The following is a 16,033-nucleotide window of genomic DNA, read 5'->3' on the forward strand; positions in this document are numbered from 1 at the left end:
GCTATGCCCAGTTGTCAGGGCAGTTCATCCCAGGAGGGCAGGCAATGGGGAAAGCAAGTAAGATGCGAGAGAGAGAGAGAGAGAGAGAGAGAGAGAGAGAGAGAGGTATTGAAGAGTCCCCTGTTTCCTTCCTTCTCCACCTTCCCAGATGTTGTGGCTACCAGAGGAGAAGGGTGGAGGCGTCCCCTGCTGTCTTAGGATAAAATGGGGAATGGGTCTGTGTCAAGATTTCCAGGCAGTTCCTCCAGCTGTAGCAGGGCTCCCTTCCCAGCATCCCTTCCCTTCCCATCCTCTGCCTTTCAGGTGAGAGCAATTAGGGAGGGTAGTCCCTGGTCTCCAAGACAAGCCAGGCGTCTGCCTCACTGACACTCAACAGTTCCAAGAACAGGAGAGTCCAAATCGCCACGAGGGCAATATAAACAGGTGGCCATACCTGGCCTGGGGCAGGGACAGAGGAAAGGGGAAACCTTCACCCAGCTGTTTCCAACAACCAAGTAAAAAGCACCCCCCCACACACACACACCATTCTCTTGAACCAGTGGTGTGATGCTTTAGCCTGATCTATTCAGACTTCCCACTATTTTTTGGAGAGAGAGAGAGAAATGTTTCATCAGCTTTCTGAAGGCTCTGCTGCTTTGGGCTTTGAATAAGTATTGGGGTTGGATGGGAGAGCCTCTCCCACAGGACTGAACTCAAATATCAGTGAGGGTCCTCTCCCATCACCCTTATTTCTGTGGGACATCCCTGAGTCGTCCTTAGCACACCATGTCTTCAGGCTCCAGAGAGACACAGAGAGAGAGAGACAGAGAGAGAGGGAGACAGAGAGAGAGATGGGTAGTAGCCATACTACTCCCTCCGTAGTGGCGGAAAAGAGCATGAGTCCAGCAGCATTTTAAACACCAGCAAAATCTGTGGCATGGCAGGAGCTTCCGTGACTCACTCACAAAATCGGTGGCAGGGGATAAGCTTCCGTGACTCATGAGAAAGCTCCTCCCATGAGCCACCTATTTGGTTGGCCTTTGAGGTGCTATTGGACTCTTGCTCTTATTCTACTCCCCCAGGAGAGGTACTGTGGCAGAATGGCCCGATGGACAGAAGGTCCAGCCCAATCCCAAATAGGATTGGCTAAAAATGGCAAGGAGTCCTGCTGTGAAGCAAAAGGAAGCTTATTCTCTCTCTCTCTCTCTCTCTCTCTCTCTCTCTCTCTCTCTCTCTCTCTCTCTCTCTCTCTCTCTCTCTCTCTCTCTTTCTCTCTACCCCCCCCCTTCCACGTCTCCATTCTTGGCCACGGTGGGCTGCAGCTGGAGACAGATTTGCTGCAGTTCTTGGGGTGGGCTGGCTGGAAAACGTTGTCTCTCCTGGATGTTGGTAGCCTTTGACGATGCTGAGAACCTGCGGAATCGCGTTTGTGCAGAGAGAGACCGGGGGAAAGGCTGGTGCTTCCCTGGTGGCCTGGTGGTGGAGAAGCATCTCCAGGCAGTGGGTCAAAGGGACTCTTTGGCCAGGCGCTCTCCACCGGAGATACCTCAGGGAAAGCGTTGGGGGGGGGGAGGTACAGGGCTTCCGGAGAAAGGACCGGCACCCTGGCAGGCTGTCTCCCCAGCAGTGCTCCTTGAAAGAAAGAGCTGAGGAGGAGCATAATAGTATGTGTTTGACACATTGTGTTCGTGGACCACATGAGCACTGCTTCCTTCTAGACTGCCCTTTCTGCCAGAGACCTGCTTGAGAAGCTGTCAGGTGCTTTTGGCCTAATAAAGGAGAGCACAGACCTCTTTTTTTTTTTTTTAAAGGAAACCTCAACCTGCTTCTAGTACTGGAGTCTGCTGTATACACCGTTGACCCCTTCTAATGTTTGCTGATCATCCGTCATTTGGGAGCCCAGCTTATAGGTGCAGTGTTTGCCTGGGCTGTGAGTGCAGGGGTGAACTGAACTCTATGTTCTTCCCCTTCCCCCTGCCAGGCTAGATGCTTGAAATGGTATGTCCAGCCCCAGGGGGCTGATTCAGTTTGAGTGAGGTGCCTTTTGTTTGGAGTAGGTTGACGCTTTAAGGGAGAAGAGGCTGGCCCAGTTTTCATGTGGGGAGGGGGGGCCTTTGGGGCATGTTTCCTGCAAATGTTGAAACAATCCACCCTCTGTTTAAATCTTGTATGTGAAATTCTTGACATGCAATCTCTGCACCTCTTTGGGGGGTGGAGGGGCTGTTTAACCTGGAGAGGGTTTTTTTTTTTGCCAGGTAGGTTAGGTCAAGGTGCTAATGCAGTGACTGGCCAGCTGCCTGTGGTTTAGAAGCAAAATGGGCATCTTCACTGGGGTGGGGGAGCCTGTTTTATTAGTAAAGACAGGAAAATCAGGCCCAATCACAGAATGAGCAGAAGGAGACTTCCTTAAAACTGTTGCATGCCAATCCAGCAAGGGGGAATGCATGGGGCAGGGAGGGAGAATGTCTTTGGATACCTCAGGCTGCTTTTAGCATTGAGGGGCGGGGAGCCAAAGGCAAATCTTCCCTCTACTCCCCATCAAGTATCTCAGCCTAATTGTTGCTTTCCTAATAGGACACCTTATATTTAGCAGCGTATGTGCCTAGTTTGATCAGGGCCTGATTTATCTGTTTGGGCAGAGAGGGAGGGAAAGAATACAGGCCTGTCCCAAACTCAGAATCTGGCCAAAGGGGGTTTCTTCTTGTCCATGTCACTGTCCACCTCTAGGAAAAATCCATACCCTGTCGAGGAATGTTCCTTTTCGATATGAACCACGTTTTGTTCTGCTAATCCCCGAGCATTTTTAATTACATTTGAGATTTGCACCAAATAGGTCAACTCTCCCCCCCCCCCAGGTAAGAAATAATGAAAGGGTCAGAATCCAGGAGATTTCTATCAGATCTGTTGCCGGCTCCCAGGAAACAGCACATTCAGTTTGAACTGGGGCGATCAAAGAGGGCGCTGAATGGTTTCCCACCCATGTTGCAGAGCAGAAGCGGTCACCACGTGGAATATCAGACTTTGGCTCCAATGCTCTCCATATCGAGGATGTAAACAGAGAATTTTGTTCCTTTGCTTTTTCCTTTATTACAGGGATAGTCAACCTGTGGTCCTCCAGAGGTCAATGGACTACAATTCCCATGAGCCCCTGCCAGCGTTTGTGGCAGGGGCTCATGGGAATTGTAGTCCATGGACCTCTGGAGGACCACAGGTTGACTACCCCTGCTTTATTACATTTATCACATAAATTAGAGTTCTGATTACATGAAGCTGCTTGATAGTCCAGGTCTATTAAGGCCTGTATTATCTGCTCAAACTGGAAGCAACTGTCCAGGGTCTTGAGCAGAGTTCTTTCACATTGCCTACTGCCTGGTCCTTCTCGGCTAGAGATGCTGGGGATTGAACCCAGGACCTTCTGCATGCCAAGTATATGATCTATTACTGAGCCCTGACACACATCCCCGCCCCAATTATAAAAATAGATCAGAAACGTATTTTGTTTTCCGATCAATTTAATGTATATACCGCTCCTCCTTGAGTAGCGAGCTTGGAGCCATTGACAATAAATAATAAATACAGATAAAACCAATACTTTCCCCACCCACCCACTAGATACCCTCTGCCTAGGCCGGGCTTTCTCAGCCACGGTTTCATGAAACTCTGGGGATTTGATGGCCCTGGAAGAGTTTTCTGAATGGTTGGGAGTTAATTTTTAATACATATTTTTATTTGTTAAACATTGATCTGGAGATATGACCGTACATCATCATGTCGCTCTGCCCTCCCCCTCAAAGTGGCCAATGATGGGGCTGGAGGGGGTGGGAAGGGGCGGGGCCTCTTGTGGGCGTGTCCACAGCTCTGCTTCCCCACCATATTCTGCATGATCGTGCCAATTCTGGGGTTTCTCAAAAGCTGAAGAATGTTTCAGGGGTTTCTCACCGGTGAAAAAGTTGAGAAAGGCTGACCATGCGTACCCTTTTGAAGGGGACAGTACCCCCTTTTCACATTTCTCAACTGTCCCCTCATCATTTTAATAAAAACAGCAATTTGTCCCCTTTTTAGTAAAAGGCATGCACTTCTTGTACAGTTGGTTTTTTTTGTTTTGCCATCTTGGTTAAGTGTTGAGACAATGAGGGCTGTGTTAGTTTTCAGACAAAATTATATCATGGAGTGTGAGAAGTTTTATGAGAAGGTGCTGAAATTTGCTGCATAAGGTTACTGCATCGGGGAAATATTCATGGTACGATCGTGGAGCAAAACAGTTCCCCTCTACTACCTCTCCCTAATTTTTTATGGCTTCTGTCACTGAAGAATAATGGCAGGCTCCATAGGTTTATAATGCTTTCTTATCGTCTTACTTTCATGAGTACTGAATATTTAACCCCTGCCCCGTGTCTGTCATCCCACAGTCCCCTTTTTGCATCAAGGGAATATGGTCAGCCTACCTCTGCTGGAATAATCAGACGGGGGGATCTAAAAGAAGGGGGGGGGGCTGAGTTGAAGGAGGGAGGCCTGCATCATGACCAGACAGCCCTGGCTTCAGTCATGGGCCAGGCGGAAAAGTGCTGTTTTGCAGGCCCTGTGGAACTTTGACAGGCCATGCGGAACTTTCTGCCTGTTAATGATTTGTATGTTGGAGGTATCTCGGGGCTGGATAGCTGGGGCAAACCTGATCCTGTCAGATCTCAGAAGCTAAGTAGGGTTGGCCAAGGGTTGGCTAGCCCTAGGATGGGTGACCTCCAAAGAACACCAGGGTCGTGATACAGGAGAAGACAACGGCAAACGACCTCCAAATGTCTCTTGCCTGGCTGCCAGTCAGTCCTAGGATCTCCTAGCTACATTACACTCTTGCCGCCTGATAAATAATAATACATAAAATACACCAATACATTGGTGGTATTATCCTCCCCATCAGGGTAAAAATCTAAGGTTTTACACTTCTTAGTTGGGGGATCCTCCCTATTAGTCAATGCAGATATTAGGGGGAAGTGTCAACGTTTCAAAAACAATTAAATTCTTGCTTTCACAGTCAGCACCGAGAGAGGTGAACTGATGTGTAACTGAGTTTTTCCACCTTTCCTGAGATGCACAAGTATGGATGGGGAGTGTGTGTGCCTAGTTCTACTGAGGACAGCTAAATCCTGAACTCTCCCATGCCTTAGCTTCCTGCAGTCATGAAGGAAGCCAGTTAGTCTCAGATTTGTCAGAGTGGGTGAAAAATGCCTAGAGCAGCAAAGCAAGGCCCAGAAGAAGAAATGGGGCCAGTTCCCCCTTACCTGCACACTTGGAAGTCACAGCTGCCTTATGGTGACCCCGTAGGTCTTTCATGGCAAGAGATGTTCAGAAGTGGCTGGCCATTGCCTGCCTCTGTGTAGCAGCCCTGGTCTTCCTTAATGGTCTCCCATCCAAGTACTGGACTGTGAAATCTAGAAGAAGAGTTGGTTTTTATGCCCTGTTTTTCGCTGTCCTAAGGAGTCTCAAAACAGCTTCCAATTCCCTTGCCTTCCTCTCCCCACAACAGACACCCCGTGAGGGAGGTGAGGCTGAGAGAGCCCTGAGATTACTGAAGAAGAAGAACAGTTGGTTCTTATGTGCCGCTTTTCTCTACCCGAAGGAGTCTCAGAGCGGCTCACAATTGCCTTCCCTTTCCTCTCCCCACAACAGACACCCTGTGAGGGAGGTGAGGCAGAGAGAGCCCTGAGATTATTGAAGAAGAAGAGTTGGTCCTTATATGCCGCTTTTCTCTACCTGAAGGAGTCTCAAAACAGCTTCCAATTACCTTCCCTTCTTCTGCCCACAACTGACACCCTGTGAGGAAGGTGAGGCTGAGAGAGCCCTGAGATTACTGCAGAAGAATTGGTCCTTATATGCCGCTTTTCTCTACTCGAAGGAGTCTCAAAACAGCTTCCAATTACCTTCCCTTCTTCTCCCCACAACTAACACCCTGTGAGGAAGGTGAGGCTGAGAGAGCCCTGAGATTACTGAAGAAGAAGAGTTGGTTCTTATATGCCGCTTTTCTCTACCCGAAGGAGTCTCAAAGTGGCTTACAGTCGCCTTCCCTTTCCTCTCCCCACAACAGACATCCTGTGAGGGAGGTGAGGCAGAGAGAGCCCTGAGATTATTGAAGAAGAGTTGGTCCTTATATGCCGCTTTTCTCTACCCGAAGGAGTGTCAAAACAGCTTCCAGTTACCTTCCCTTCCTCTCCCCATAACTGATACCTTGTGAGGTGTGTATGTGTGTGTGTGTGGGGGGGGGGGGTTGAAAGTTCTGTGACTAGCCCAAGGTCACCCAGCAGGGCGGAGGGAGAGTGGGGAATCAAACATGGTTCCCCAGATTAGAATCTGCAGCTCTTAATGACCACACCACATTGACTCGCTGGGCTTTTTGCACGCTTAATTTTTCACTTAAAAGGGGGCTCCTTTTAACTTGTGAACAGAAGGTTTCCCGTCTTCATGTACGAACAGGTGTCCTGTCTCTTTCCCTGCCAGAATTAGTAGCATCCGGAGGGAGATTTGTATCCGGCAATGGCATGGATATTCTTTGTGTTGAAATAAAAATTGTCAAAAGAGATTTCGGATCCTGTCTCCGTTGTCTCTCGCAGAGAGAGCTGATTCCCTCTGCCATCACCAATCTCTCATGTCTTGTTTGGTTTGGCGTATTTTGTGGCAAGTCTCCTCCCCCTGCCTCTGTTCTCCGGCAGTCTACAAAGCTAGAGAGCTTGCTGCCTGTTGGGGTGGGGAGAGCTTTCATTTTTGTCTGTATCAGCAGATTGGGATGAATGCCATCAATCAGATCGGGCTCCCAGCCAATCAGAAATGAGGGCTTTCCCTTCAAACTCTTGGCCAATACGATTGTAGGAGGAGGCGGGAGTTAAAGTTGTCATGAGGGTGCTTCTTCTTCTTCTATCTATAGTCTGTACTTCTCTGTTGACCTGCCAAACTAGAGATCCAGCTTGGTGTAGTGGTTAGGAGTGCCAACTTCTAATCTGGTGAGCTGGGCTTGAATCTGTGCTTCACCACATGCAGCCAGCTGGGTGACCTTGGGCTTGCCACAGCACTGATAAAGCTGTTCTGACCGAGCAGGAATATCAGGGCTCTCTCAGCCTTACCTCCCTCACAGGGTGTCTGTTGTGGGGAGAGGAAAGGGAAGGTGATTGTAAGCTTTGCCTTTGGGCAGAGAGAAGTGGCATATAAGAACCAACTCTTCTTCTTCTAGTCCAAGCAGAATGTTTGCTTAGTTCAGCCTCTGGAAGGTTGGTGCAACACCCTTACTGAATGGGGCACATTCCTTTTGTGTTATCAGGATTTGAAATTATTTCCTCTTCCCATAGAAAGCAGAAGCAGCCAGGGGAGAATAGTTAGAACTAGTTGGTGACATGTTTGGCACAGTTTTTTTTGTTTTTTTTAAGAGTAGCACTGGTTATCAAACCAAGAGGTATTATTACTCCTCACAGAGGTAACATGTGGCGTTTGTCCCAAATCTCCAAAGACCTTAATCATGCCAGATAGCTATTGCCTCAGGTAAGGTTTAACATTTGTCCAGTAAGAACAAACAGCCCTTGGTTGATCTGAGATTGGGAAGCAGAGGACCATCTAATCCTTTTATAAAAGAAATGGGTTTTCTTATCAATACAGAGGTATGGTGGAAAATTCAGGCCTCTCCTTAGCTTTAGGGACATCATGGTTGGTAGATGTTCCTTTTCCATTCTAACTCCTATCCCTGAAATCATCAATAAATCGGAAGTCGGGTAAATACGATTAGAATTGTGACCACCGCCGCTTACATGTTATATGCGACTTGTTGTTGACGTAAATTGGGGTTTTTATGGGGATTTTATTGTGTTTTAACTGTTTATGTTGTAAACCGCCCTGAGACCTATTTGGAGAAGGGTGGTCTAAAAATTAAATAAGAATAAGAATAATAAGAATAATAAGAATAACAATAACAATAACAATAATAATAATAATAATAATAATAATAATATCATCATCATCTTGGGGCAGGTGAGACTATCATATAGTCAACAACACTAGAACCGGAAGTACAGGTGTAATCCCTGTGAGTATCCTGTAGGCCTGATCCCTTTAAATGTAATACAAAGATCTACTAAATATGGGCCTGCTTGGTTTATGGCCCGGTCTCTTGACTTTCTGATGAGCACAAATTGGTATGGTGCACGACCCACAGAGCTCCTTCAGCCTGTGTAGCATTGCCTGTTGACCAGTAGGTACAAACAAGGATTTACCCCAGCTTAGCAGGGGGTATCCCAATTAATGACGTGGGCACTGCTCATAGATAAGATCATAAAAGCCTTACTAAGGCTCCATCCTTCTCCAAAAAAGGTAATTTACTCATAGACAGGGGGGAAATCACAAAGTCTTGCAGGTTTTTCTGCACCGTTTCCGGCGATGGTGACTCTGTTTCATTGTGGCAGTCCCAAAGTCTGCATTCAGTCCCCGAAGAAGTGTGAACAGCCCCTCAGTGAAAGGGAATGAAAGAAAGCTTTCATGGAGATGGTAATATCTGGGAGATCAGGGGGCTCACATTTTAAGACTATTATAATGTAATAATAATTTTCTTTTTATAACCTGCCCTTTCTTGGATGGCTCAGGGCAGGTAACAGGTTTTAAAACAATAAATACAAAATTTACATAAAAGCAATCATACAGAACATTAAACTGAATTTAGGTTATAAGACGGGTTGTAAAAAGCCGCTCCCCCTTCCATTAAAATCGTTTTCTGTGGGTTAGACGCAGATGGATGGTTTTTTCCTTTGGGTGGGTGGATTTTCAGGTAGGGAGGCCAACATCTCTTTGGTCTTATTTCCTGGCCTCAACCGTAAGCCTGGCAGAACAGTTCCATCTTGCAGTTCCTCCGGAACGGTTTAAAGTCCCAGGGGGGCCTGATCTCATTGGGAAGAGCATTCCACCAGGCCTGGAGAAAAACCTTTAAATTGACAGTAGCAATAAGGAAATATTAGAATACACTTGGTACCAGAGACATCCACGCTAGACGCTGCAAATGAATCCTGAGCCATGGCTGTCAAAACTTAGCTCCAGCTAAACAGGCCAGGTGACCTTCAGTCCCAACCCATTCTAGATCCCAGCTAGCTTTATTCGTTGATTTGATTTCATGTCTTTATGCTCCATCTTTCTCTCCAACGGGGATCTACAGTGGCTGACGTCACTCTCCTCCAGTTAATCCTCACAACAACCCTGGGAGGTAGGTTAGGCTGAGAGACTGTCCCAAAGCCGCCCAGCAATTTTCTGCAGCAAACGGGGATCTGAAATTGGGTTTCGCAGATAATCATCTGCTGCTCTTAACCGCTACACCCCACTGGATTTGCACACAAGACTGAGGATAACTTGGGCCCTGCTCTATAAAACCCGCCACACAAACACTTGTCCCTGGTCCTGCTCAGTGGGTCTTCTTTCCCATGCTCCATCTGCATTTCTGTTCACAGCCTCAGCTCCTTTTTTTCCCCCATGCCTTTTATTTATATTTATTCAAATGATTTTAAGACTTCCTATCCACGATGCATCACTCTCAAAGAGGCATACCGAAAACATCCAAAAATTGGCAAATTAGCAATGTGTGATGCTCATACAAACAGCTGTCAGGCTGATGCTTCAGCGTCCTTTCCTCAGCCTTCAAGGTCTTCCTGCTGTGGTTGTTCCAGCTGTTAGAGGAGCCAGCTTGGTGTGGCGGTTAAGAGCGGCAGCCTCTAATCTGGAGAGCTGGGTTTGATTCCCCACTCCCCCTCCACATGCAGCCAGCTGGGTGAACTTGGGCCAGTCACAGTTCTATTAGGGCTGTTCTCACCGAGCAGTTCTCTTAGAGATCTCTCAGACCCGCCTACCTCACAAGGGGTCTGGTGTAGGGAGAAGAAGGAAGCCACTTTGAGACTCCTTTGGGTATTGAAAAGCAGGGTATAAAAATGAACTGTTCTTCTACTTTTATTCCTGCTGCCAGATGTTGCGGCTGTTGGTTAAAAAACAGGCACCCATTCTACCACCAAGGAAAGTTGGAGGAAAGCTTCTTAGGCTGGTGGAGGACTTCAGACTTTTCTGAGGATACATTGCAGAAATGGGTTGCCATGCGTGTGTTCTAGAAGAGCAGCGGTGCTCATCTGTAGCAGCAAAATGGAACAGGAGTCTAGTGGAATTTTAGAAAGGAATAATAATAATAATAATAATAATGATAATAATAATAATAATAATAATAATAATAATAATAATAATAATATTTATAGCCCACCTTTCTCCTTTGGTTCAGGGTGGGTGACAACATTTTAAAAAACAGTAGCACAATATAATAGAATACTTTATATTAAAAACATAATGGATCCCTAAAAATAATTCTAACTGCTTCTGTTTTTGTAGCAGAAGTTTTGCTCTAGGACAGTGGCTTTCAACCTTGGGGTCAGGCCCCCCCTTGGTGGGTCAAACGAGCCTTTCACAGGGGTTGCACCAGGGCAAGCAGCTTGGCCGGAGGGGGCCCCATCCACGCAACAGCCTTGCAGGGTAGACCAAGATAGAGCATTTGTCAGTCTACAGCAGTGGAAAAGAGCGAGATCGGCATGATGGGACAAGAGGCGGAACTGAACTGAGAAACCCCGGGGGGAAAAACAATTTATATATAATCATGAACAATGGATCTTCACGCCATTGGTCAGTTTCGGTTTAATTTCTGTGAAAGAACCCTTGCATAATTTTATGGTTGGGGGTCACCACAATATGAGGAACTGTATTAAAGTCTCACAGCATTAGGAAGGTTGAGAAGGTTGAGAACCACTGATCTAGACTGAATATTCAGACTCAGATAATTTGGCTGTTGTTTTGAATGAGCGGACAGGATTTCCGCACTCTTTTTAGGCCTCAGGCGTAGGCCTGGTGGAACAGCTCTGACTGTCCAAGGTCCTGCAGAGTCCTGCCAGGGAGAGCGTTCCACCAAGGTGGAGCCAGGGCTGAAAAGACCTTTCTCCTGTTTGAGACCAATTTGGTATCTCTGGAGCCAGGGACCTTGAGCAGGTTTTGCTCTCTAGATCTGAAGTTCTTTGGGGGTATATATTTTTCAGCGTACGCTTTTGATTGACAGGGCTCTCTTCATCAGGGGCCTGGCATGTGTATCCATGGCGTGTTGCAGTTGATTTACGGCGGCCCTGTAGGGTTTTCAAGGCAAAGGATTAAGTAGGGTGGCTTGCCATTGCCATCCTCTGCACAGCAACCCTATTCATTTCTTTATTCTTATATTCTGCCCTTCCCCGAAGGCTCCGGGTGGATTAACAACGATTAAAATACAATTTACATATACAAAAATAGAAATTTAAATGAAGTTAGGTTTTTACATTCTCATAACTGAGAACTAAGAACTAAGTTGCCCGAAGCCATCTCAAGGGAGAGAGGAAGGGCGGGCACACAGTGTAACTCACCGGAGGAATTTAATTAGGTGGATTTTGATTGGGAGGGTCTCAACCGTAAGCCGGGCAGAACAGCTTGGTCTTGCAGGCCCTGCAGAACCATTCCAGGTCCCACGGGGCTCTCATCTCACTAGGCGTAGCATTCCACCAGGCCGGGGCCAGGCCAGAGAAGGCCCTGGCCCTGGTTGAGGCCAATTTAATTTCTTTCGGGTCAGGGATCCTGAGCAGATATTGCTCACTAGATCTTAATGTTCTTGGGGGGGACATAGTGGGAGAGGCGGTCCCACAGATATTCTTTGGCAGTCACTCATCCAAATGCCATCAGCTTCTAATGAGATTGGGCCATCCAGCTCCGGACCACTGATGGGCCTTTTCCCCATGGATCTGTCTGACCCCTGTTCAAAGCTATCTGTGCTCCTGGCATCCACCAGGCTGATGCTTTTGTGCCCCACTGTCTTTCCCCACAGTTGTGGGCCTTCTTCTCTTGTGCAGTTACGAAAGAGGTTTGTTCCTCCCATTCTACCCTCTTTGTCCCTGTGTGCTGCGGCGTCTGCACCTTGCCCCTTTTCTGCTCCTGTTCCTTCCTTTCACTCCCTTTCCTTCAGGGCTGGTTTTCTGGGTTGTTTCTCCCTGTCCACATGCATCACATTGAAACCGTATCAAAACCAGTACAGAGACATGGCCTAGGGATGACTGAGTCAGTGGAAAATGAGACAATTTCATTGGTGGGGTAACCACACACACACACGGTTTGGTGAATCCCACTGGGAAAAAGTGTTCTGCTTCTTTCGGGTGGTCCCCCCCTCCCCACTACTGAGCTGCAAAACCAAACTGGAATCTGGAGGACTTTGTCTGACTTAGGATGTATACATCCATTAGGCAGGTGTGTTTATCCGAAAAGAGGCAAACAGCAGAAATCTGGGGGTGGGTGGGGGAGGTAAACACATCTGCCTAACAGATGCATGCTTCACACATTCGATGAAACGAGCTCTGAATCAGGATGGCTCAGGCAAGCGCCGGTGTCCTCCTGTTTAATTTTGCGGCTGCAAACACAGCTATCTGGGATGGGTGAATGCATGCTCCTTTGTAGTCTCTCATCCAAATGCTATGTTTGAGGCACAGCTGGAGTGCCAATGAAGAGGAGCAGCCTTGCCCGTTCAGAATGTTCGTAAGCCATTAAGTAGATCTTGTTGGATTAGAATCCTGGTCCCTCTAGTTTAGCATCCTGTTTTACGCAGCAGCTAAGCAGTTGTCCTGGAAGGCCAGCAAACAGGGTACAGAGGCCAAGAACATCCCACTGGTTCCCAGCACTGGTTTTCAAAGGTTTGCTGCAACTGTATATGGAGGCTCCTTTTCAGTCACCGTGGCTCAGAGCAACTGATGATCCTTTCTACCATGAAGCTGTCTAACTCTCTCTTAAAGCTATCTATACGCGCCGGTTGTGAATTCCAGAAGTGTTTCCTTTTGGTCTGTCCTGAACCTCTTTGCCAGCAACCTTATTTAGGTGTCTGTGAGTTCAAGCATTAGGGAAATGGAGTAAAAAGTTCCCTCTTTTTTCCCCCATCCCATTTGCCATTCAATAAATCTCTATCCCCTCTCCCCCTTTCCTTTTCTTTGTTGTCAAGTTGCAGCTGACATATGGAGACCCCCATAGGCAGGGGTGGCCAAATTGTGGTTCTCTAGACATTCATGGACTACAACCCCAATGAGTCCCTGGACTCGTGATTCCCATGGACTACAATTCCCATGAGCCCCATGCCAGCTGTATGCTGGCAGGGGCTCAGTCCATGGCCATCTGGAAAGCCACAGTTTGGCCACTCCTGGGATTTTCAAAGAGAGAGATGTTCAGAGGTGGTTTGCCATTACCTGTCATGACTCTAGACTTCCTCGGTGGTCTCCCATGCAAGTACTGGCCAGGGCCAATCTGCTTACCTTCCGAGATCTGACAAAATGGGGCTAGCCTGCACTATCCAGTCCAGGACTGTCTCCCCTTTTCTATCCTGAAAAGTCCTAAACTCTCCCACTGTTCCATATAGGAAAGGTATTCCAGCCCCTTCATCATCCCTTCCAGTCACACACTCCAAATTGTTCTTTTCCATCATGTTTGCCTATCCCTGCCCTCCTTCCTTGCCTGCCCAACAGAAATATAAACACAAACTCTTCCATGCATCGCTCTGCTTGGTTGCCTTAATCTGGCTGGGGAGGCAGCGGGCCACGGAGTGGCATTCTGGCACTGACCATTTTCTTTGGCTGATTCCCAGAGTCAAAAGCGCTTGGCTTAATTGAGTGCCCCTTTGAGTATTGGGCTGCAATACCTGATGCACGCTCGCAGGGCCACCTGGGATCTGTGGCCCAATCCATTAAGTTCTGAGCGCCTGCCAACGTGACGCGCACCGCCGACTGGCAGATGCCGCTGACTGTGCAGGCACGGAAACAGTGCCTGAGCTTTGAACATTGTTGATTGTAAATGATGCATAACCTGCCCACATAGCATGCCCAAGCCAAGCTAGCTGGGGAATTGTGAATATCTCCTTAGGCCACATGCTGACAGATATCAGGCTGTATCCCGCTGGCTTTTCGGCTTCTGATTCCCCCTCCTCGGTGTAACCACCACCCCATGTGGCTTTTGCCCACATGGCTCCTAAGATCTCCAGTAGGCTCCCTCCTCTAGGGTTGCAAGCCTCCAGGTGGAAAGAAAGCAAATTAAAGGGAACCGCAGCCATATATAACAAATTGAGATAACCATAGTAAATGGCTGTAATGTTGTTTCATGGAATGGGGAAGAGCAAATATTAAACAACGCACAGAAGAGCAATATATTAACAAGTGCGTACTGTCAATAAAATCCAAGAACCCATATATATAATGACATTAATCTTGCAAAGGACTCGCGTCTCTGCCTAACAGTAAACGGCTCTCTCATTTTGCTTGAGCAGCAAATGAAGAAGAAAAGTCCTTGGTAAAATTCTTTCCAGCCTCTGGACCGTGTAGCCTTGAAGCTCTTAAAGCAGCCCTTTCTGAACTTTTTTATCGTTGAGAAACCCCTGAAACATTCTTCAGGCATTGAGAAACCCCAGAAATGGCCCAATGGGGCAGAATATGGTTGGGAAGCAGAGCTATGTACACACCCACCTGGCCCCCCCCCTTCCCATCCCCTCCAGGACCATCAATGGTCATTTTTTGGGGGGGTTAACATGACTATATATGGTCATATCACCCGATAAATGTTTAACAAATTAAAAAAATAAAAAACATTAACTACCACCCATTTGGGAAACCCTTCCTGGGCTGTCAAAAAAAGCCTGTCTTGAGCCAATTTTAAGGAGGTTTCCTCCGACTTATATGTGCAGGGTTGGCCAAACTGTGGCTCTCCAGATGTTCATGGACTACAATTCCCAAGAGCCTTTGCCAGCACCATGTTAGCAGAGACTCATGGGAATTGTAGTCCATGGACATCTGGAAAGCCACAGTTTGGCCACTCCCATAGATGGCTTTCTCATTGGAGGAAGAGCCAGCCTGTTGGGGAAAGTCTCCTTCAGCTCAAGGGACTTCCTAACATTTCCACACTATTAAATCCGGCAGTGCCTGAGATAAATACTGTCCCTTGGTGCAATGGCATGATTTATTCCCTATCCATCTGGCCTGTTTTTTTTTTTTAATTTCCTTAATCAGAATTCCCATGCTTGATAAACCAAAGTCCCCAAAGGCTCGTTTAGGCCAGGATTTTTCTTTTTTGCATTTAATTAATTGTTCACGGCCTTCAAAAGCCTTTACCTTAGAGGTTCCCAACTTTGCTGAGTGTAGGGATGCCCATCCCAAGGTGGAACCTGGGGATCCCCTGGAATTATACATCATCTCTAGGCTACAGAAATCAGTCTCCCAGGAGGAAATGAGTGCTTTGGAGGGCGGACTCCATAGCATAGTACTCCACTGAGGTCCCTCTTCACCCCAAATCCCGCTTACTCCCATCTCCACCTCCAAGGTCTCCAGGTCTTTCCCAACCCACAGCTGGCAACCCTAGATACCAGCCTCCAGGTATGAACTAGGGGTCCCCTGGAATTAGAGCTCATCTCCAGACTAAAGAGATCAGCCCCCCTGGAGAAAAGGGCTGCTTTGGAGGATGGACTCCTTAGCACTAGACCCCACTGAGGTCCCTCCCCGCCCCAAATCCCGCCCACTCCCAGCTCCACCCCCAGACTCTCCAGATCTTTCCCAGCCCAGAGCTGGTGGCAACCCTAGCTGAATACAAAGAAGCATCACAGGTCAGCAATAGGCAAGGAAATCAAGTGACACCTTTGTTAAAAGACTACTCGGTAAACTCACACCTACCTATTTACGGCCCCACCCACTCATCTGTTCACTCATCTGTCCATCTATTTATGTATTGATCCACTCCCAAATAATCCTGAATTTCTGGGAGAATTTATTTATGACAGTATCGTTACAGTTTTAACCCGTCACTATTTATTTAAATTAATTTTATTAGTTGTAATTGTGTATTTTATATATGTGTACACCACCCTGAGCTAGCCTGCTGGGAGGGCAGTCTAAAAATGTAATAAAGTAAATTAAACCCTAAAAACTTCTCAAAGTTGTTCTTATTCTTTGAAGTCCAGCTAGAGTGATCTCCGGAT

The 16,033-nt window shown here is 47.3% G+C and overlaps 1 protein-coding gene across 10 annotated transcripts in view; it reads left to right on the forward strand.

Annotated features, from left to right (window-relative positions):
* TMEM121 (transmembrane protein 121) overlaps positions 1 to 16,033 on the forward strand; it is a 123,829-nt gene that overhangs the window by 80,915 nt on the left and 26,881 nt on the right. The window lies entirely within an intron of this gene.

The sequence above is a fragment of the Paroedura picta genome, chromosome 4 (assembly GCF_049243985.1).
Source record: "Paroedura picta isolate Pp20150507F chromosome 4, Ppicta_v3.0, whole genome shotgun sequence".
NCBI lineage: Eukaryota > Metazoa > Chordata > Lepidosauria > Squamata > Gekkonidae > Paroedura > Paroedura picta.